Source organism: Pyrus communis, chromosome 5 (genome assembly GCF_963583255.1).
Source record: "Pyrus communis chromosome 5, drPyrComm1.1, whole genome shotgun sequence".
In the NCBI taxonomy this organism is placed as follows: Eukaryota; Viridiplantae; Streptophyta; class Magnoliopsida; order Rosales; family Rosaceae; genus Pyrus; species Pyrus communis.
This window is the reverse complement of record NC_084807.1, coordinates 23,043,088-23,066,843: the sequence shown is the minus strand read 5'-3', so window position 1 is coordinate 23,066,843 and position 23,756 is coordinate 23,043,088. Positions and strand designations below refer to the sequence as shown.

The 23,756-nt window shown below is 38.1% G+C and overlaps 1 pseudogene; it reads right to left on the bottom strand.

The window, feature by feature from the left end:
• Positions 1-4,247: 4,247 nt before the first annotated feature.
• LOC137734432 (heat shock cognate 70 kDa protein-like) lies at positions 4,248-11,291 on the bottom strand (annotated as a pseudogene).
• Positions 11,292-23,756: the final 12,465 nt, after the last annotated feature.

The window sequence follows — 23,756 nt, the reverse complement described above, 5'->3', positions numbered from 1 at the left end:
AATGGTTCGTGGTCTACCCCAAATTGAAGCCACACGCCAAGTATGTGAAGGTTGTGTGCTTGGCAAGCAAGCACGACTATCGTTCCTTGTTGGTGACATATGGAGAGCAAAGGCACCACTGCAGTTGGTGCACACAGATATATGTGGTCCATTGGATCCCATGTCTTATGGAGGTAATAGGTATTTTATTACCTTCATTGATGATTTCAGTAGAAAGACTTGGGTCTATTTTCTCAAGGAGAAGTCAGCAGCCCTAAAAATTTTCAAGGAGTTCAAGGCACTCACAGAGGCTGAAAGTAACCACAAGCTTGTGGCTGTGAGATCAGATAGAGGTGGAGAGTACACCTCCAATGCTTTCCAAGCATACTGCAAGGAGCAAGGAATTAGGCATCAACTTACTGCTGCCTATACCCCACAGCAAAATGGGATAGCCGAAAGAAAGAATCGAACCATCCTTGACATGACAAGGTCCATGCTTAAGGAGAAGAATTTGCCAAAAGAGTTATGGGCAGAAGCTGTAGCTTGTTCGATTTATTTGTTGAATCGATGTCCAACAAAGAGTGTCAAGAGGATGACACCACAAGAGGCTTGGAGTGGATACAAGCCGAATGTTACACACCTAAGAATTTTTGGGTGTGTTGCATATGCTCAAGTTCCAGAAGCTAAGAGGAGGAAACTTGATGATAGAGGTGAGAAGTGTGTGTTTGTGGGCTATAGTGAAGAGTCCAAGGCATACAAGCTCTACAACCCACTAACTGGCAAACTAGTGGTTAGTAGAGATGTCATCTTCAGTGAGGAAGAGACATGGAAGTGGAACAACAAAGAAGTCAGTAAAGAGAAGATCGTCTCCATTGATTTTGAAGAACCAGAAGTTGTACCACCGATTGAGCAACAACCTGCTCAAACAATCACAACAACTCCAGTGCACAGAATTGCAAGGAGTGGTCCTACATTTAGTGAGGAAAGCAGCTCCTCAACTCCAGTGAGGTTAAGGAGTCTCACAGAGATTTATGGACAAGAAGAAGAAGAAGAAACCAACTTTTTCTGCTTGTATGCAGACCACGAGCCTCTCTCATTCAATGAAGCTGTGGAAGAAAATTGTTGGAAGAAAGCCATGGAAGAAGAGATCCATGCCATCGAGAAGAATGACACTTGGGAGCTGACAAAACTCCCACCAAATCAGAAGGCTATTGGTGTCAAGTGGGTTTACAAGATCAAACGCACTGCAGATGGGAGTGTGGATCGATACAAATCAAGGCTTGTAGCAAAGGGCTACAAACAGAAGTATGGAGTGGACTATGATGAAGTCTATGCTCCAGTTGCAAGACTTGACACGGTAAGATTACTAATCTCTCTTGCCGCTCATCATAAATGGAAAATTTATCAACTAGATGTCAAGTCAGCCTTCCTTAATGGAGTTCTTGAGGAAGAAGTGTACGTGGAACAACCGGAAGGCTTCCAAGTACAAGGAGAAGAAGATAAGGTGTATCGTTTGAAGAAGGCTTTGTACGGCCTCAAGCAAGCACCACGAGCTTGGAACTCAAGGATCGACAACTACCTTCACCAAAATGGATTTCAGAAATGTCCATACGAGCATTCAGTTTACATGAAGAATGGTGAAAAAGGGGAGTTCTTAATTATTTGTCTCTATGTAGATGATTTATTGTTTACAGGAAACAATGAGGCAATGTTCCATGAGTTCAAGCAATCAATGTTCAGTGAGTTCGAGATGACTGACAATGGATTAATGTCATACTTTCTTGGCATAAAAGTGAAGCAAGAAAGTGATGGTATCTACATCTCTCAACAAAGGTACATGAGAGACATATTGAAGAAGTTCAATATGGACAAGTGCAACACTGTCAATACCCCAGTCGCAACTGGATTGAAGCTGTCCAAAGGAGGAGAGGGTGAGTTTGTAAACTCAACAGTGTACAAAAGCCTCGTTGGAAGCCTAAGGTACCTCACAATCACAAGACCAGACATAGTTTATGGTGTTGGACTTGTAAGTCGATACATGGAAACACCAAGGGAGTCTCATTGGCTTGCTGTCAAGAGAATTCTAAGGTACATAAAAGGTACTCTAAACTTTGGTCTATTTTATAATTTTGGTGAAGATACAAAATTATATGGCTATTCGGATAGTGATTGGGGAGTTGACCAAGATGAAGGGAAAAGCACAACTGGCTATGCCTTTTTTCTAGGTTCAACAGCTTTCTCGTGGACTTCAAAGAAGCAGCCAATCGTTGCCTTGTCATCATGTGAAGCCGAGTATGTAGCTGTAGCCTCAACCGTGTGTGAGGCAATTTGGTTAAGGAATCTGTTGAAATCAGTGTGTCATTCACAAGAAGAATCGACCTTGATTCATGTGGATAACATTTCAGCCATCAAGCTTGCTAAGAATCCAGTCCAACATGGAAGGAGCAAGCACATCGATACCAGGTTCCATTTTCTGAGGGACCATGTGAAGCAAAAGACAATTGAACTTGTCTACTGTCACACCAAGGAACAAGTGGCAGACATCTTCACAAAGCCATTGCCAATTGAATCATTCCGGCTACTGCGTGAAATGCTAGGAATGAAGGCGTTTTGATTTGAGGAGGTGTGTTGGAAATTCAAATCAAAACAGGTTGTAAAATGTTGCTGCTAGCTGTTTGTTTCTTTCCAGCTACAAAGAACAAAGTCTCCTCCATGTGCTAGCTGAAAGGTTGTGATTACAACCTGGAATGGTGCTGCCATGTGCTAGCCGAATGTAGACAACCTGGAATACATTTGGTCTCTTCATTTTTCACGTTCCCATGTGTTAAAGACAGCAGATATGCTGCTGTCTGTGTGCTGTCAATTGATGGTGTAAAGGTGTAGGTTGTGTAGTATTTAAGGAAGCCTCTCGTAAGGCTTTAGATAATAAATCCCAATCCCATTTTCTGATTGTATTCTCTCAGCTTCATAAGCTTGTAAGCTTCTGTCTTTTTCATCAGTTTGTAAACTGACTTTTATTTCATATATCAAGAAAGTGTGTTTTAGTGGAAGCTTGTTATTTCCTATCCCTTCTCCATTTGTTAGTCCAATTTTATTGAGAGTGAAAGTGAGAGGTGTGATAGAGTTTGTAAACTTATCACCCACATATTTTGGTATTGAGTTAGAAATTTTTTTTTCAATACCAACAAATATACCTGGCTGGCTGGCTGCCGTAGAGCTTTATGAATTCTACAAGCTACCTGGCTGCCGTAGAGCTTTATGAATTCTACAAGCTAGAAATGCTAAGGAAAACTCTTACAAAGTGAGATTCTATATGAACTTTCTATTACATCATAGTTTAACGTTAATTTTTATGTCAACATTATAAAACATTGTGCAAAAACATTAAGTGGCAAAAAATTCATGGAGAGTTTCACATTTGAGAGAGCCCTCCTTAACATTTCTCTTCTACAAACATCAAAGGTAATACCCTAAAACTTAATATTTGTCTGTCTTTTATTTTTATCTTGTGGTAATGCTAAAATATTAACTTTTTAGATCACATTTAATAAATTATATGATGTGGTTTTTTATTATTAATTAATATGTTTATTTTCTATTAGTGACACATACCAAGATTCGGAAGTGGAAATGAGCTATTCAGATGGAGTAGCTAGGTTCTGTGCGTTGCGACTGGTATGATAAGTCACAAAATCGGGTACTCCCGCCATGGGAGTCGAACTCCAATTTGGTTATAAAATTGTCAAACTCAGTTTTTGCACCCTGTAATGGTCTGGGTTTTGGATTGAAGAGACATAAAGAATGAGCCTTTTTGAACAAGGGAGCCCATTTGTTTTTTCTTCCTTATTCTTGAAGAAGTGTGCTATCTATATATCTTTTTTTATTTCTCACTCTTTTAACTTCCGGCTGTCAGGTCGAATGAATCGAAGAATATCAAAGACTAGAAATTAATAAGCGATGTGAGAGAAATAAAAAGGTGTGTGTGGATATCACACCCCATTCTTGAAACCATTTTGTTATCAATTGCAGACACATGTAACTTTTGAATTTTGGAAACAACTTAACATAAAATAAAAAAAACTTCAATCCAATGCTCAACTAGCTTTGCATGAACAAATGTATTGAAAATGGAATGCAGAGACTCAACAAAAGAGAAAAACCCAACGCACCATTATTCAACTAAATTCTAATTAATTATTAAGCAAATACTAATGCTCCAATCCGATCCAGCCGACCATATAGGGCTTTAGTTCACCTTCTCAATTCCTTCAAAACTCACTCATAATTGTAATCCCTTTCTTCTGGCCGGTGGCCTTGTCTTTGGCCGAGACAGTCAGGGTACTATTTGTTAGTGTTCGAATTAGCTATGCAACTGTGAACTATGACTACACAGATTTCCTCAGAGAATAGAAGAAATTACAGTATGAAAATGGAAGAGATGATGGTAGAGAGAGAGAGAGAGAGAGAGAACAAATAATATGACTCTGAATATTCTTCGCACATTCACCATTTCATTCATCTGAGAGAGGAATGGAAAATCCACACTCTTCTAACCGTTGCACACTTTTGACAGTATTCAAATTACAATAATCCCAGCCTTCCATCTTACACCCTATAAGATGAAGATACATGTCTACTTACTTACTTAAGACCTATGAGACTTAAACAAATAAGCATACAACCAATTTAGCTAAACATCCTAGCAATATGAGCTGGAAATGCAACTGCCACATCAGATCACAATTTACACACACTATTGGCATAAATGTTGAAACAAACTTCAAATGAAGGAATATGTTTTGGAGCTGGAGGAATTTCATTGAGAGTAAACTTACCCAAAAAGTTATTGTTTTTTGCTATGCTACTTTCACCCTTGTATACAGGGAAAACTGCTCATAAGCGGTAGTTACTTTAATTTTCTTCATGACTGGAACTATAGAGTTTCTTGAAATTGCAACATTCATGAATAATTCAGATGTACCGGGTCTTTCACTCTCAATTCCAAGTGATAGTGGGGTAACATCCAAGAGCGTGAAGTCTTTAAGCTTACCATTCCCATTCCCACTCAAGACGGCAGCTTGAACTGCTGCTCCATATGCTATACCCTTATCTGGAATAATGCTCTTGCACAGCTCCTTCCCCTTGAATATTTCCTACAATAGTTGCTGCATTTTTGGAATTCTAGAGGAGCCACCAGCGAGAACAACATCATGGACGCTGCCTAGCATCCTTCAAACATTTCTCAACAGGCTCCATACACTTGTTGAAGAAATCCCTATTTAGTTCTTCAAACTTGGCACGAGTAATAGTAGTAGAGAAATCAGTACCGTTATCTAAGCAATCAATTTCAATGTCAGTGGTAGAAGTAAATGACCGTCTCCTCTTTGCCTTCTCACAAGCATTTCTTAACCTCCTAAGTGCTCTCGAGTTTCCGCTAACATCCATATCATGTTTCCTCTTGAACTCCTCAACATGGTAATTCACCATTCTGTTATTGATGTCTTCACCTCCAAGGCGAGTGTCTCCAGCAGTGGCCTTCACTTCAAGCTCATCATCCCCTATGGTAAGTAACGAAACATCTAAAGTCCCAGCGCCCAAATCAAATATCATCACACTTCTCTTGCTGTACCAACCGTCCTTCTTGTCAATGCCATAAGTGCTGGATGCTAAACCATTTCTGGGTTGATTGAGAAGGAATGCAGCAACTACACTACGAAAGCCAACGGCTAGTTTCTTTAAAAATGTAACGGCTAGTTAGTTTTTAGTGATAGTTTTTTACAAGTGTAATGCTTAGATTTAAAAGCTCCAATGAAGGGCCTATACTATCAGGGTTGGTAAGCTTTTGTCAGCTAGCTCCAATGGAGATAAGGGCTGACTGTGCACACCTAAAAACCTAGTGATGTCATAAATATGAGTGCTATGAGCTGCTGCAATAGCATACATTATAGCCGACATTCCCTTCTCAATTTCTGTGCAATCATCATCATTCTCAAAACCTAAAATCTTTCCAAAACAAACATACAAAACATTCCCTTCTCAATTTCTGTGCAATCATCATCATTATAAAATACTATCATGGCCTCAGAGCTTAGTTCTTGATCACTGAAATCTGGGTGCTTGTGGAATCTGTTTTTGGGGTTGCTCAGGTAAAGGCTGAAACCCTAAGTGTCAATACGAGTCGAAGATGAAAGGATTTGGGGGTGGTGACCTCAAAGCTCTGATCTTTGATGGAGAAAACTACGACCACTGGAGGATTCGAATGACAACCATCTTCAAGTCGTATGATCTTTGGGAAATGGTTCAAAATGGATATGAACTACCAGAGATGGAGATTGATGCTCTAGAAGAGGATATCACAGAGAAACAGATAGCTACGCTGAGGGAGAATATGATGAATGATGCTAGAGCGTTGTGAATCATTCAAGGGGCTATCTCAGACTTCATATTTCCCAGGATAGCAAATGAAGAAACTGCCAAGGTTGCTTGGGATGCTTTGCAACAAGAATACAGAGGAGATGTGAAGGTAAGGAAAGTAAAACTTCAGTCTCTTAGACGTGATTTTGAATATACAAGCATGAGAGAAGATGAACCACTTAAAGACTATTTTTCTAGGCTGTTTGATGTTGTGACTCAAATGAAAACTTTGGAGATCTGCCAAATGAAAGAATTGTGCAAAAGCTCTTAATTAGTTTAACTAAGCCTTATGACTCTATTGCGAGTGTGATAGAAGAAACCATAGATAATGATACCCTCAGTGTACAAGATGTGTTGGCTTCTTTAAGAGCTTTTGACCAAAGGCTCGAGAGACATGCTGATGGTGTAACTGAAAATTTTTTCCAGTCACTAAATAGGGTCTTCTAGTCACTCTAATCAACATCAAAACAGACCAAAGAAAGATTGGAAAGGAAAAAACAAGAAGTGGGAAGGAAAATCAAATAGGGAGCATAAATACAACAGTGGAAACAATAGTGGTGGTGGTAAGTCCAAACCATTATGCAAATACTGTGGTAAGGTACACTTTGGTGAATGTTGGTTCAAGGGGAAACCAAAATGTCACAAATGCAACATATTTGGTCACTTGCAAAAGGATTGCAGATCAAATACTACTCAGCAAGTGAACATTGCAAACCAAGTGGAGGAGGAAACAAATGTCTTCTGTGCTTTTAGTGCCAGTGTTGTAAAAGACAATGAAGTCTGGTATATAGACAGTGTGTGCAGCAATCACATGACTGCCTATGAGTCTCTGTTGACAGACATTGACACTACATTTATTGGAAAAGTAAAGATGGGAAATGGCAACATTATGGAAGCAATTGGCAAGGGCACTCTCATCATAGAAACCAAGAGGGGAAGAAGACACATTAAGGAAGTCATGTTGGTACCAGGTCTAAATGAAAACCTTCTCAGTGTTGGACAGATGATGGAACATGGTTACTTTTTTCTGTTTGGAGATACTGTTGTTGAGATATATGATGATATGACTCTGTCAAATCTAGTTGTGAAAGTTGAGATGAAAAACATAACCTTTCCATTATTGCTGAAATGATTGGAAGAAGTGGTAAGGAAGCAAGCACAATTGATTCAGGAAGACTATGGCACAAGAGGTTTGGGCACCTGAATGTGCAAAGTTTGAAAAACCTGCAGAAACATGAAATGGTGCAAGGCTTGCCTCAACTAGATGATATGAATGAAGTTTGTGAAGGTTGTGCACTTGGGAAACAACACAGGGACAATTTTGAAATTGGGAAGGCCTGGAGAGTTACAAAACCACTAGAACTAATTCACACTGATGTGTTTGGTCCAATGAAAAATGCATCCATCAATAGGAACTAGTATTTTTTGACTTTCATTTATGACTACTCAAGGATGTGTTGGGTATATTTTATGAGATTCAAATCATAAGTCTTTAACATCTTCAAGAAGTTTAAAGCAATGGTGGAGTTACAAAGTGGGCATCAAATCAAGAAAATAAGGAGTAATAGGGGAGGTGAGTATACCTTAGTGGAATTCAATGCTTTCTGTGAAGAAATGGGTCTAGAAGGGCAACTCACAGTGGCATACACTCCTCAACAAAATGGTATTGTAGAGAGAAAGAAAAGAACTATAATGGAGATGGCAAAGTCCATGTTACATGAAAAGAAAATGCCTTATTCATTTTGGAGAGAAGCTGTGAATGCTACTATGTATCTCTTGAACAGATGTCCCACCAAGGCTTTAGAGAAACAAACTCCATTTGAAGTGTTAAGTGGAAGAAAACATGCAGTCAAGCATTTGAGAGTTTTTGGCTTTGTGTGTTATGTACTTGTGCCATCACAACTCAGACATAAGTTACAAGAATCCAACAACAAGTGCATCTTTGTTGGATATGGAACTAGTGAAAAAGGCTATAGATTATACAACTTGATAACTCAGAAGATCAATCTCTCAAGAGATGTGATTTTTTTATGAAGAAACATTGTGGAATTGGGAAACAAATGCAGTGGAACAAGACAAAGTATCACTGCAAATTGGTGTCACTGAGCAAAGAACTGTACAAAATGGAGTTGGTGGAAACCATGAATATGAAGAAGGAAACTTGCAGTTTTCTTAGAACTCATCATTTCAAACCTTTCAGAGTTCACAGAGCTCAATTGTAGGTTCAATATCCCAACAGAGAGAGCAACAAAGCTCAAACTCAAGCTCAGGGTTAACACAAATTAGGATGAGAAGCTTGGATGAAATCTATTTTACTTGCAATTTCTATGTCATTGAACCAGAAACCTTCGAAGAAGCTGAGAATGACAAAGCATGGCAGATAGCAATGAAAGATGAAATCTCAATGATAGAGAAAAATGGAACTTGAACCCTAGTTACTAGGCCAAGTGATAAACCTGTGATTGGTGTGAAATGGGTCTATAAAACCAAGTTAAACTTAGATAGATCTGTGCAAAAGAACAAGGCTAGATTGGTGGCTAAAGCCTACTGCCAAAAGCCTGGAATTGACTTTAATGAGACATTTGCACCTATGGCAAGACTGGATACAATTAGAACTCTAATTGCATTAGCTACACAGAAGGGTTGGTAACTACAACAGTTAAATGTTAAGTCTGCTTTCTTGAACGGTGTGTTAGAGGAAAAGGTCTATGTGGACCAGCCACAAGGTTTTGAAGTAAAAGGGTCTAAGAGCAAGGTGTATCAACTAAAGAAGACACTTTGTGGTTCCAAACAGACTCCAAGAGCCTGGTATAGTGAGATTGATTCACATTTCACTAAGTGTGGGTTCAAGAAAAGCCTTAGTGAAGCAACATTCTACACCAAAGTTGAAAAAAAGTCTGATATACTCATAGTATCTATCTATGTGGATGATGTGATCTTTACAGGAAACAGTAAGAGAATAGTGGATGAATTTAGAAATGAAATGATGGGAAAATATGAGATGACAGACTTGGGGTTACTTCATCACTTTCTTGGAATGAGGGTGATCCAAAAATCAGACTACATTTTCATTCATTGGATGAAGTATGCACAGACACTGCTAGATAAGTTTGGTCTCAAGGCATGCAACCCAATAAGCACTATCTTCATTGCAAATGGAAAACTCAAGAGTGAAGATGGAAGTGAACCAGTGGATGCAAGTCTCTACAGAAAAATTGTTGGGAGCTTGCTATATCTCACAGCAACAACACGAGACATCAAGTATGTTGCAAGTCTACTATCAAGATTCATGCACAATTCTCCCAAAATACATTTAAGAATTGCTAAAAAAGTTCTCAGGTATGTGTAAGGAACAATTGATTTTGGGATCAAATATGAGAAAGGACAGTTAACTATATTAGTTGGTTTCTGTGATAGTGACTGGGGAGGCAATGAAGATGACATGAGGAGCACATCGGGGTATGTATTTACCTTTGGCTTTGGTGTATTCTCGTGGGCCTCAGTCAAGCAACAAGTGTTGCACTATCAACAGCCGAAGTTGAGTATGTGAGTGTTGCAGAAGCAACATCTCAAGCAATTTGGCTGAGATTTGTTCTCAAAGATTTTGGGGAATTACAGGTTGAACCAACTAAGCTAATGTGTGATAATTAGCCATAACAATGACAAGGAATCCGGTATTTCATCAGAAAACTACACACATCAAAAGGAAGTTTCATTTTATCAGAGATGCACTATAAGATAATGTCATCAAATTACTGTACTACAGAACTCAAGACCAAATTGCAGATATCTTTACAAAAGCACTACCAAAAGAAAGGTTCACGTACCTCAGAAGCTTGCTTGGAGTCAACACCAGAAATAGTTTAGAGGGGAGTGTTGGATGCTAAACCATTTCTGGGTTGATCGCGAAGGAATGCAGCAACTACACTAAGAAAGCCAACGGCTAGTTTCTTTAAACATGTAACGGCTAGTTAGTTTTTAGTGATAGTTTTTGACAAGTGTAAGGCTTAGATTAAAAGCTCCAATGAAGGGCTAAGATTAGCTTTGTACCATCAGGGTTGATAAGCTTTTGTCAGCTAGCTCCAATGGAGATAAGGGCTGACTGTGCACACCTAAAACCCTATGAGTGCTATGAGCTGCTGCAATAGCAGACATTATAGCCGACATTCCCTTCTCAATTTCTTTGCAATCATGATCATTCTCAAAACCTAAAATCCTTCCAAAACGATCATACAAAACATCAACTTTATAAAACACTATCAATAAGCAATTGCTGCAGCAGTTGGTTCGTTGATGAGACGCATCACCTTTAGGCCAGAAATGAAGCCAGCATTTTTTGTAGCCTGACGTTGTGAATTATTGTAGTAAGCAGGGGCAGTGATAACCGCAATCTTCACAGTTGAGTGGAGGTAGGCCTCAGCAATCTCCCGCATCTTTGTTAGAACCATTGATGAGATTTCTTTGGCAGCAAACTGTTTTTCTTGTCCCTCGTGGGTAACCACAATCAAGGGCTTGCCACCACGACCTTCAGTGACTTTAAAGGGCCAGAGTTTCATATTACTTTGTGCGGTGGTATCACTGAATCTCCTACCAATTAACCGCTTTGCATCTGCAAATTAATTACTAATTAAAAGAAACAGCTATTTTTCAAAAAATAAAAAATAAGCAGATACAATAGGTCGTATATCCAAAACAACACACTGACTGACTTGGTTTAATGAAAAATGTTATTATGCTACCCAGCTCTATGTTACACAAACAGCATATAAATAAGATGGAGTGGTCCTGTTGCCCTGATCATTCACTATAATTTCTACATGATTATGCTCCCACACTATGACACACGAGTACGTTGTCCCCAGATCAATCCCAATTGCGTGACCTTCTTCTCCCGCCATTCTCATCTTGAAAACACGACAGAGAAGAATAAAGGAAGACAAACTGTTGCAGAGAGAGTAATAGGGAGAGTGACGTTGGCAGGGAACAACAATTGCTGTGCAGTGGGGGAAGAGAGAGTTCAGAATGGTGTCTATCTTAAGTTAGTAATGTAGAATCAATAAACAGGTTTATAATCCAACAAAAAATACTACCCAGAATCATAATCAAAACAGTGTATTAACCATAAAACAAAAATGCAAATCCGATGCAAATATTGACCCACACGGTTACATATGAAGGTCTTCCACAATAGTTGAGTTTGATTCCTACATTTTGGAATCAAACACTTTTTGAGTATGATTCCTATAACACTATCGCTATAGTTTGCTGAGTTCTCTCAATTGTGGGGCTCATCTATAGTTCGCCACTGTTACTCAGGAGCACGAAAGATGTAATCAATTACGGCGGTCAGGACCCTCAATACAAGAGTTGTAATCCGGGCAGTTTTGGAGGATAGAATTAATGTTCTCATCTTTGCTTCCTCAGCACCATCAAGGTCTCTGTGTCTGCGTCCAGGGTCCTAGCCTGTGGAACAAAAGTTTGTTCCGATTTCTTGGCCATAGATGATATAGCCTTTTTAATATTTAGAAACAAGGGAGATTAATTAGGACCCTGTATCTGCATTGCCATCGTTTCTGTTTTTAGAGAAAGCACAGGTTTAATTTGTTCCCAAAAATAGTATAAAGAATTTGGAACTGCAACTTCATCGGCCATATTAACGGACCCAAGACTTTCACCTTTTTGTTTCTTTTTTAGAAAAGAACAAAAAAGGAAATATTGTTGCTTCATTTTTCCCCACCAAAGCACATCAGTAAAGGGAACATTTTTGGAACTGCAACTTGAGACCTTGCTATTTGATCTGCTTCTTGAAAGGCTAGCAATTATATGGGGTCTTGCTCGATGAAGCAAGTAATTTTAATTTCAGCATTCAAACATTAGTATAACTTGATTGGTCTCTTGTCTTCAATTGTGAGATCTGGAGGATGAAATTCAAGTGGGAGCTGTTATCAGCCCACCAAGAAAAATATATTGTATTCATCCGAGTGGGAATTAATTTCTCCCTTTTGTTTTTATAAGGGTACTGATTTTCACTATTCTTTTCTATTCTGAACTTATATCCACTTATTTTTGCCTTTTAATTTTCATTTGATTTTTCTTCAAAAAAAATCCTCATTTGATTTAAGAGTATACGAGGAGAAAAATAGAACTAGTTGAAAATCAGTTCCACTTTATAACACAAGTGCATGATAACTTTTTAGATCAAGTGCCAATAAAATTTCAGTTTAGTCGGTTTTCTTCCACCTTTGTCTTTTGAATTAAATTAAGTGGCAACTTACACATTAATATATAGAATAGTACAACAAAATGAAGATATATATAGATTACCAATCCTCATATCCCTCCCAATTATAATAAACCTTCTTGGGGAGTGCATAAGAAGAGAGGACGGATAATATGAAAGTGCAGATGAAGGCAATGAAGACAAGTCTATCTGCTGCATGTGTGACCTCTTGATATATTTGTTTACGTAGTAATCTTTATCTCCCAATTCGTTATGTATTTGTGCGGTCATAACAAATCCTGCAACAGCTTCAGTAGCTAATATATGTGATATAACCTGCCCAAATTAGTTTGACTGATTGTTAATCACATTCAAAGAGTTTCAACTTCAAGAGGATGAACTAACACTACTAGAAATATGCTCATTACACACCATTTTTTGCCCACCCTTTGCAATTGGTGGCCATGGATATAAAGTTGCTACTCTTACTATTTTTTGGTGGCTAAACAGTGGGATTCCACTGATATCAGTGGCCTTAAAAATCAGCCACCAATATTGGTGTCAGTTAGCTAACTTTATTTCTTAAATTTACTTTTCTTCTACTTTTTTATTTCATTATTATTTTGTTCGGACCTGGTGCTGGTTAATTTTTTGGTTTTCAAAGCAGGGATATATATTGATTGGTTCTCAAAACCTATGATGACTTACTAAAGGGAGATAGAGAGGCCAAAACCCATAGAAGGACAGAGCGTTGGACCCTAATCGCATCTCTCGGCCATTATTGCATCGATGATGAAGTCGGGTAGTTCCGTGAACCAGTTGCACTCCCACGATGCGGACAAGGCGTAGCTGTCAAGACTGTGAGCAGCCTCGTTTAGTTGGCGACGGGCGTGGGCAGCGGAAGCTCCACTCCTGCGATGCTGGTTATCTGCTTCTCATACATCGCCCTTTCAATTTCTCATCAGATTAAGCTGCTCGGTTCATTATTTATGTTCGCTTGGGTTTCTTACAATTAATTTGGGGCTGCATCACCTTGAATTGCTTTTAGGGAGTAAAAACAGGTAATTTTGTGTTTCTTATATTTAATTTCAGCATTTTTAAGATCTAACTTTTCAATTTGTTTATTAAGTCTTCGAATCTTTGGAGTTTTTAAAGGTTGGGTTTGAAGTGCTTCTTCTATCTGTTCAAGTTGGATCAAACTGCAAACCATATAGGGTTTAAGCTTATTATTGTTCTTGGAGATATAAGCTAGGTGTTCATTTCTTGTTATATAAATATATGAATTCGTTTACTGTTTCAACGAAAGGACGAGTTAGGCAATCGCAACTACGTTTTTTTTACAAACTACTATCCTTACAGCTTGTACAAACTAAAAGAAAAGGGATATAAGTAGAAATGTCAATGTAAAGTTCCACTGTTGGTTAAGCTTATGCTATACGGATATCGCATTTTCTGTGTATGTTCTGTAAACATCATAAACACAAAAAAAGACTTTGGTAGAGAAAGTGGCTTATTGAAACATGGCTATGAACGAACTTGCATATGATAATTTGTCTGTTTTTAAGTTTTGGTATGCTTTTTAGCTGATACCTACTACCACTGCATGAGAACTAATAGTTAAGCTACATTCCATGCTTCGTTATGTGGTCTACACCTTCAAAACGATGTTATTATTAGTGGACGAGGAAGCGACATTACCTCTGTTGGACAACTCCCTGCTGTTTACCTACGTGCATTCATTTTGTCTCGTCAATAGATATAACTATGCGATTTTCCCTTATTAGAGCTTTTCCACCGCTCTCCAAGAGTGATGGATTAACATTCCATAATCCCATGGGTTGCTGGACACAGCTTTACTAAAGAGTTGTGTCTTTCTTCAGTCACATAGTTACGCATATTCATTAGCTAAATTATGAGTGAATAACAGTTGATATACATTAATTAGATATGTATTATTTATATGAAATATAAACATAATATCACATGGCCGTCCGACAATCATACTGTAAAATTTTAGAAGCACCTGCTAAAAACAACACACTCTAATTTTGGATATATTTTTTTCAGTGTGTTCGTGTTCCATGAAAAGGTATTACTACCATCTTATATGTAAAGAACCAGCTTAAGGTCAAAGTAAGCATCTGTAATGGTTCTGTTTGACAGTCTGAGTCTTCATATTCCAGGTTTGCCTACTAACTGCTTGTAGGCATTGACTTCTTTGTTTAGCAGATGCAGACATCTTTAGCTTGAGCCTGCATTGTTTTTTTTAACCACTTGCGGGGGGTGAGCAAACCCATATGGTCTATTCCTCCATAGATGACATAGATGATCTAATAAAATCTAGAAGTTATAATCAAAGAGCGGTAGAGTAGTACTTCATATCTCTCTCTAACTTCAAGGAGGCTTTTATTGGCACAAACACATTCTCTTTATCAATGACTGTTGGGGTCTCCCTTTTGGTGCTCTCACCTGAGCCAGTTGTCTAAGCACTACAATTTTTTGTCGTACATTGGAACCCAGTTTTTATCATGAAGTATTTGCTTCTATTTATTGCTTGGTTTTCTTCTCATTGCCACTTTTCAGTCCATTTTGAGGTACATTATCTGATGTCCTGATAGGGGCATCACCTGAAAAGGTATGACATGATTTGATTTCAGTTTAATGTTTCGTTCATTGTTCAGGGTTGTTACTGTGAATGTTGAAGTTTTGTTTTCTGTTTGAGGTTCTGAATTAGTTTGATAGAAAATTTCGAGCCTTATGACTTACGATGAAAGAATAATTTTTTACTATTTTCATATGATTTAATTTCTGTTCTTGCAGTTTGTTAGGAGCAAGGTCAGTTGTCGAACCACCATTTGTGAGATTTTGTGCGTCACCTAACATGAAACAAAGAAAGTCTTCACACCAAATGGATGCGAATTAGTAAACCATTCAGAACCTAAAACTCATTTCCTTGGTAATCTCCATTACTGTTTGAATTAGTATTGTTATTATTATTATAATTTTGGCCCACAAAGAGAGCTTCATACTAAGAAAATGAGAAGCTTATGAAACCACAACAGGGTGTAAAAGTGATAATGGTGGTTGGGGTGTTAAAAATTGCATATTCCTTTCTGTTTTCATTAAAATGGTTCTTCAACCATTTTGATAAAATGTGCTATACATGCATAGGTACCCATTTCTCTACACTTTTCGAATATGTTATAAATCTTTTCCTACATTTGTGCTTATCTCTAATATGAATATAGGTTAGAATTCCTTATCTCACTGTTGGATTTCCCATTCAATTCCTTTTCTGACTGTTGGATTTTCCATAGGGTTTGGGTGCGCAATTACAAGGAAAGAGACAGAGAGAGAGAGGGTGGGTGCATTCATTTTTAGGCACCTTATTGTTCCAATTCTGCAAACTATTGATTATATTCAGTAATGATGGACAAAAGTTGGGCCAGTTTGAATCCGTTTACAGAGGATTACAGAACAGGGCTAGCAAAATTTATCTCAAACTCATTGCAAGTTTCTTCTCTTGATGGCAACATCAAATGTCCATGTGCTAAATGCTTGAATAGGTTCTGGTTGAGTAAGAATGAAGTTGAAGCACATCTAATTGTTGAAGGTATGGACCGTTCATACTTGGAAGGCTCGTGGGTATGGCATGGAGAGACATCTGTAGAAGCGTGCTACATCATGTAGAAAGAACAGGAAAGCGCTACAAATAAATTACACGACTGGAACCAAGTCTTTTGCGCAATTCAGACACGAACATGTAAGGCTCTGCCGTGAGTTCTGTGTTATGGTAACTTAACTACATGTTAGTGCACATGGAATGAAGGTGCCGGTCGAAAACAATGTTATGAAATTACTCGTCAATTAGTTGTTTGACAATTTCTGTTAACAGGAACAAGCGAATGGAAGCAAACCAGACCGCATTACATTCTTTACGCTAACACATACTCGGAAGAATGGGGAACCAGTGGATGCTCGATCAGCTGCAATAATTGTAAGTATGCCATCAATTACCGGCTGCTACAATTTATCTGTAGGTGAGATATATAAAAGGTTTGTGGATTGTGAACAATCAGGTGTATTAGATTATGTGCTATTTAATGTCAGTGAAACAAAGAGCATAAGGCAACAGCAGCTTGCATTAGTGAATACAGTGAAGTAATGAAAGATTCTGATGCATATGAGTTTATTGGTAGGCACTGTAGTCTGAATAACAGAACAATAACTAATAGTACTAGTTTTTTTGAGAAACATGGTTGGAATATCTTTGATTTAGAAGGCTTTCAAATGTATATACAGTGCAAATACATTGGTAATTAATTTTGGAAACAACTTGCAGGATGAATTCAATACAAACCTGAAGTTGTACGAGGATAGGAATGAGATCATAACTGATGAGGTTCGGCATATTGTGTACGCTAATGTATTGGGGCCTGAGAGAGACAACCGTGTAAGAGGGTTTGGGACAGGGGTTGTGTGGTCTGATGTGCCAGGTATTATAACTGAGAAAAGGGGAATTTGTAGAGAGGTTGAAGCAATTAAAGCATCGTATGAGGAGCAAAGAAAAACTGCTAACTTTGAAATTGAGAAACTTAAGATGGAGGCAAGTGAGAGAGAATAAAGGCAAAGGATTGAGGCAGCAAATGTGGTTGCACAATTGAGGAAAGAATATGCCGAGTCAATGGTGGCACACAATAGACAGGTGGAATTGGAAGTGGAGAATATGAAGCGTGAAATGAGGGCTGAAATTATGTTCGCGCTGAAGAGGGCTGCTGATAGAGGCATGGTGGAACCAAATCACATTGATGTGCCTCAAGTTTGTGTCAATAGAATTGAACAAGGGAATGGTACAGAGATCCAAGCAAGTGGAGAAGTTGAAGATGAGGGTTTTGTTGTGGTACAGAATAATGGCACAGATGATGAGCTTGGGTATCGTCCATGCATGGTGAATGTCACTGGCTTAAGTAAGTGATAAGCTAACTGTGATACGTTTTTGTGAATTTTGCTTCATGTATATATACAAATGCCATAGGGAAGGCATAGATCCAAGTGGGTGGAGTTGTTTGTTCAGTTTGTTGTTGGTGGATGTGCATAGGTACATAGGTGAAACAAAATGTAATGTCATCATCCTTGGGTACTTGGATGTGTTGGACAACAGACTTGAATGTAATATGGTGTCTTTAATAGAGACAAACCTTGTTATTGATAAATGTATGGGGATATAAAGTGTGGTTGGTTGTCAATGTGAATCCTTTTGAAAATTTAAATTTCTTGCCAATTCTATATTAAGAAGCTGAGTTTTAATAGAGTACATAGCTATTACTAAAATGCATGTAATACAATTCCAACCTACCGGACATTTGGAATGCTATAGATTCACACCAGTGTTGGTGCCTAACTTTAAAAGCCACTGATCCTAATAGAGACACATAGGATTGGTGGGTGTATGAGTATAAAAGCCACCAATGTTAGTCTCAAACCTAGCCACTAATAAGAGAGACAATGACATGCTTTGAAATTTAGAAATAATTATAAAATATAAAAATGTTGTACTATTCACATACCCACCAATGTAATATTGGTAGCCATTGTAACAATAGAGTCCTCTACATAGGCCACACTCTCTAGTTTAGTGGGTGCTTGGTGGCCATACAGGTTTGCCACCAATATGAGTGGCAACACTTGACAATAGCCACCGAATGAAAAGAGTGGCTTATAGCCAAATTTCTAGTAGTGTAATATTTTTTATCCGAAAGTGATTAAAAAAAAGGACCTAAAATGACAAACAATAGCCATTTTTTTATCTAGGTTTTTATTTCTAGCCGCGGGCCGTTTACTTTTCAAGTTCTTAGTTCATATAAGTTTTTTGCTTTAAGCTTTATTGTTTTAAGCACTTTTAATTATCTTGTTATTTGAATTTCATTTTAGCTGAGTTTGTTTATTTCGATTGCACTTTACTTCACGTCGATTTACTTTACACACTTACATTCTTGTTCTTTACGTTATCGTTCTTTATATTAACGCATTTTAATTCCTCCCACCCTTAAATTTCTTTGCATTTATTCAAAAATCAAAAAATATACAAATCCATTCTAACCACTCTTGATCCTAAGGGAGTGAAAAATCTAGGCCAAGAAGAGGTTCCTTGCTTGATCATTCAATCGTTTTGTTAGAAGCTTCACGATGCACTTCAAATACATATTTCGTTTTGGGGTGGCACGCCTACGCTCCAAAGAAAAAGGACAAAATAAATCCCTCTCTTAATCCGACCCGGCTGAAAAGAGGGAAACATAATTATATTGCCCTAGTAACTGTATAAATGACATTATGATTGCACACATGTTTGTAACCATGAATTACACCATGTTTCTCTCTTTTGGGCTGGACCAAGCGTCCTGGAAGGATTTTTTTGTCATTTGGTTTGAATGCATGGACGTGCCACCATGTGGCCTAGATTGGTTGACGTAGAAAACATGTGAGTGTGATTCTGTTTGCGCATTAAATTTAATATTAATCAAACCATGTGCGGCCGAGCAAGGGACCTCGGATTCAAGACTATGAGCGAACAACCAAGTGATAGAATGTATAGGTCAATGTGAAGATGAGTAGACGTGAAAGTAAAAGAAATCGTAAATGAGATTAAATTAAGGAGCAATTAGGTTCCCATACCTATTTTTTCTACTTTATTGATTTAAACCTTATTCCTTTTCAATTTTTGATCAAGATCCTTTGGGTTTTAATAAATGTAATTAATTATTTCAAAAATAGAATATTTACATGTCAAGAAAATTAAATTTTATTTCTTAATATATTCATTTAGTGTTCGAATTAAAAATGTTACATTTGGTATATTTATATTTATGGCTAAACTTGTTATCTGTTGCAATCCTATTAGATTAGGAATGTGATTGTGTAAATCCTAGTATATCTACGGAAATCTCTTATATTCCTAGTAGGAGTTGATTACCTATTAAATGTTGTAATCCTAAATGGTATGAAATTAACATTCCCTACTACTATAAATAAAGGCACAATGGGGTGGAATAGAACACATCCATAATTACACATCTCTCTCTTCTCACTCTATATGCCGCACCCTCTCTCTCCATATGGCCTCCATAATTGTTCAGTAAATTATGCATACAACACGTTATCAGCACGCTCTTGACGATGCGCTAAAGAGAGTTTATTCTTCAATCATGGGAGTATTACGTTTTAATCATTCCTTTTATGATTAATTTATTATTTTATTGAATTGATCTACATGCTATTGATTCAATTTAAATTTTTTTTTTTGTGTTGAACGTGATACAACGCATTGGAGATGCCATTTCGGCTTTCCGAGAAGGATCTTCTACAAATTCAAAGACTTTTGTTGTTTTCTGCCAATCAAGTACGCTTAAAATAAAGTAAGATATTTGAAACAACCATGAAGCATGAAAACATTCCTCATTATGCATGAACCCCATATGTTTATATTTTCCTTCCGATATATATATTGTAGATGTTTATATATTTGTTTCATGCATCGCACAATTAAATTGTTATGTGGAATATGTGAGTCAAAGTATCAAATTAAATTAGAAGCAATTCTAGGGTTTCTTAAACCCTACCTATGTTGAAAAATTTTGGAAATTTGGATTTGGTATGGCACCACCCCTTGCGGCATAAACTGGGCAGCAGCCCTCTGGGCTTTGCTACATTCACATGGACCTTAACAACAGCCTTACTGCGAGCAGATGGTCACCCCAGGCCTTCGGCCTAGTTGGGATAACTCGAGCCCGTAGCCCACATTCATCAAGGAAGCCTGCAGCTTTCCTTTTTGGACCTTTATATGCTATCGACCCATGCCAGCAAGTTATCATGCTTGTTAGGCCCTTGTCCCGCGTGCCACTGGACTGCCAACAGCAAACCCGTGCTGCTTGCTGGGTCATCCTTACGACCCAATTTGATGCCAGTCATTCGGTTGGGCTTCCCCTGCATTATCAAGCCAGAAAATTTGCTAGACCTTGCTCCCATGCCTACCTCCTTGGTCCAAAACGCCAGCCTTAATGGATAGGCCTATACCCCCTGACCTGTGGCTTGCAGCCCACATCCGAGGCTCCTTTTGGGCTCTGCCTTTCACTCAAGGCACCCAACCCGAGGCCAAATATTTTTTGGGGCTATATTTTCGACCCGATAATATTATTCTAATATTATTTAGCTTCTACAATCGACCATATATGACTCGATTTATTGAATTAATTAAAAGTAACCTACAGTCTATTAATCTAATAATGAATCCAAAATTATTGACATGAATATCACTTTTGGACATTAACGATTCAATAATTTATTTTTATACTTTGAACCGTCACATACTTTCATAGTAAAGAAGCTCTCACACTTGAGTTCCCGAAGAACCTCAAATCCACTACACTTAGTTGTATATTGGGTTCTGTGTTTCTTGCAGGAACCTCTATTTTATGAACTAAACGTTCATAAACTAAATTGAACTTATAGTTTCAAATTTAGTGCCTTTGAAGTTTTCATAAAACAATACACCCATGAAAACCCGACGTTTTTCATGAAAATCATGTCTTAGAACTCGAATGTTCTAACTTTGATGCTTATGGATGATTCCTTCCCATAGCACCAATCACAATCTAATTCCTTCCATTCAGTGGATTGTCGTATCGTAACAAGTTCGATTTTCCTGATTTTTATGTGGGATACAAGACGTGAATCTCCACTTGACTATCAAGAAGCTGAGAAACCATTGACGCCAACAATGGCAAGGAAGAGCTGAATAAGCCTCCGCCATGATCTTCATTCGAAGACTTATGCCCGAAGCATTACAAATGGAAATACCTCTTAATCAAGGATTCCATGGTTCTATGGCTCGCTCCTACAGACTGTCTAATCATGAAAGACATTGCATGAAGCATACCATGATTACGTTTATGAATGAGTACAATTCTGAAGTTTATAAATCCAATCGAATTTTGACTAGAGAATACTTTTCTCGTCCTTCCTTGTTTCTAACTCGCTTCTGAAGCAATAATATAGAAAGCTGAAGTTTACCAAATTCTTGGATCTGATTACTACCACAAAAATATAATTAGGGCCTGCTAAGGTGTGGTATCATGCTCGAAGTGTGATCCTTGGTACCTAAGACCTAAAACTTCAAGAATAAGGGATAGTATTCCTAAACCTTAACCCTGCATAATCTACTTCCATCTTAATGGAATAGATCATTGGTTATGCACCTGTTCGTACCCCTACCAATGTTGTTAAGGAGTACCATTCTAGTAGTCAATATGTGAGACTAATTCTGCTCCACCAAACGTCGTTGGAAAAGCAAAATTTTGACATGGATGGCCTTGTTGGCCAAATCCCCTTAGTAAACCATTTACCTTGTGAACATTTTTCTATGTTTTTGGATTCAAATTTGGTGTATGTTTTACTTATGGATAATCTTATTAATGTTGTCATCGAATATGAGTTAATTGAATCATGCTTCTTAAGACATGTGACTAATTCAATTAAACACATGATTAGGTAGGAATATGGGGAAGTTAGTTGTCTGGATGAATGCGTACTACGCACACTAGCTTTACACCTAAATCACATCTCTAACAATGACTTCAGGTCTATCCAACCTGATTAAGAGCATATGCACGCTCCTCGTTGTATGAATGGTACTAAATCACCATTTAAAGGACCTTAAATTCTCCCTGTCGTTGAGTTTTTAAGGATATTCGAGATGACAATGATCATAAATGAAACCACTGAAGAAAATAGAGTGAAATATCTTTTCACTGAAGTCTGGTGATTGAGCAGTTTACTTGCTTTAGCATGACCTTTTGGGATACTTAGGTCGAACAATGATGCTACAACGCATCTCCTTATCTGAAGTAAGGATATTGTGCCTACAAGCACACTTTGCCAAGCATGCTCATTAGGGAAATTGATTTTTAAATTATCCCTCGCAAAGATACGAAACGACCATCTTTTCACAGTGGATTCAAGGGAATATATGTGGACTAATCCAACCAAAATGCGGACCATATAAATACTTATGGTTTTGGTTGATGAATCGACAAACTGGTCACATGTTTGTCCACACACATTGCTGCTAAACCTCATGGCCGATTAAGGGTTCACCACCTTACTTATCCCTTAAGGTCCAGGAAACTGGATAATGTCGGAGAGTTTACATCAACGGTTTTCGATAAAGTATTGCATGTATTTTGGGTTTATAATTGGACATTGAATTCCCATGTTCACCCCAAAGAGCCTCATTTAATGATCATAAAGCGCAATTTAAATGATCGCCCAAATTTTGGTAAACGTACCAAGTTTTCGATTTCTTCCTAGGGCTATGCAATCCTTGTACGCAGTTATGTTGGTCCACCTTGAGGCTCATTGCCACCCAACCTATATGACGTTACAGTTGGTTACTGGGTACCAACCTGATGATTTTCGTATTTACGCATTTGGATGAGCATTCCATGTGCCAAGTTGTGCCACCGCAACGTACCACTATGGGTCCTCAAAGAAAGATGTGTATCTTTTGTCGATCATGACTCTCTTTCACATTAGCTCTCTTCGAGCCCTTGCACGCGATCTCTTTACCACTCATTTGCGGGTTGTCACTTTAATAAGATAGTCTTCCCGCCGTCAGGGGGAGATAAGAACGTCAATGTTCCTGGAGAACGGCATGAATTTACGTGGACGTTACCCACTATGTCTCATCTCGATCCCCATACCGCACAAGCGTGATAAGTAAGTGCGATGAATTCTAGATTTCAGAATGTTGATCCAGACACATTCCTCTGATCTAGCTAAAGTGACAAGATCATATACCAGCTGCAAACATGCCTGCAAGGATAGACGTACTTAACGGACGTCGAGTCAACATCCTTGGAGGGTGTGCCACCCCTGTTAGATAGTTTGGACACCCTTGTTAGACGAACTGGTACATTGGCGGATAACCAATCAATCTGTCTTGGCCTGGAGCACGACAGATCACTTAGTTCGTAGGATTCACTTCCCTAGAAAAGGAAGACGTGGTACAACAATGAATCTAAACTTGATCGCTGTCTCAAATCATTTCCATCTCATGAGATTAATCTAGATTTCTCCCGAGACTTAAAGT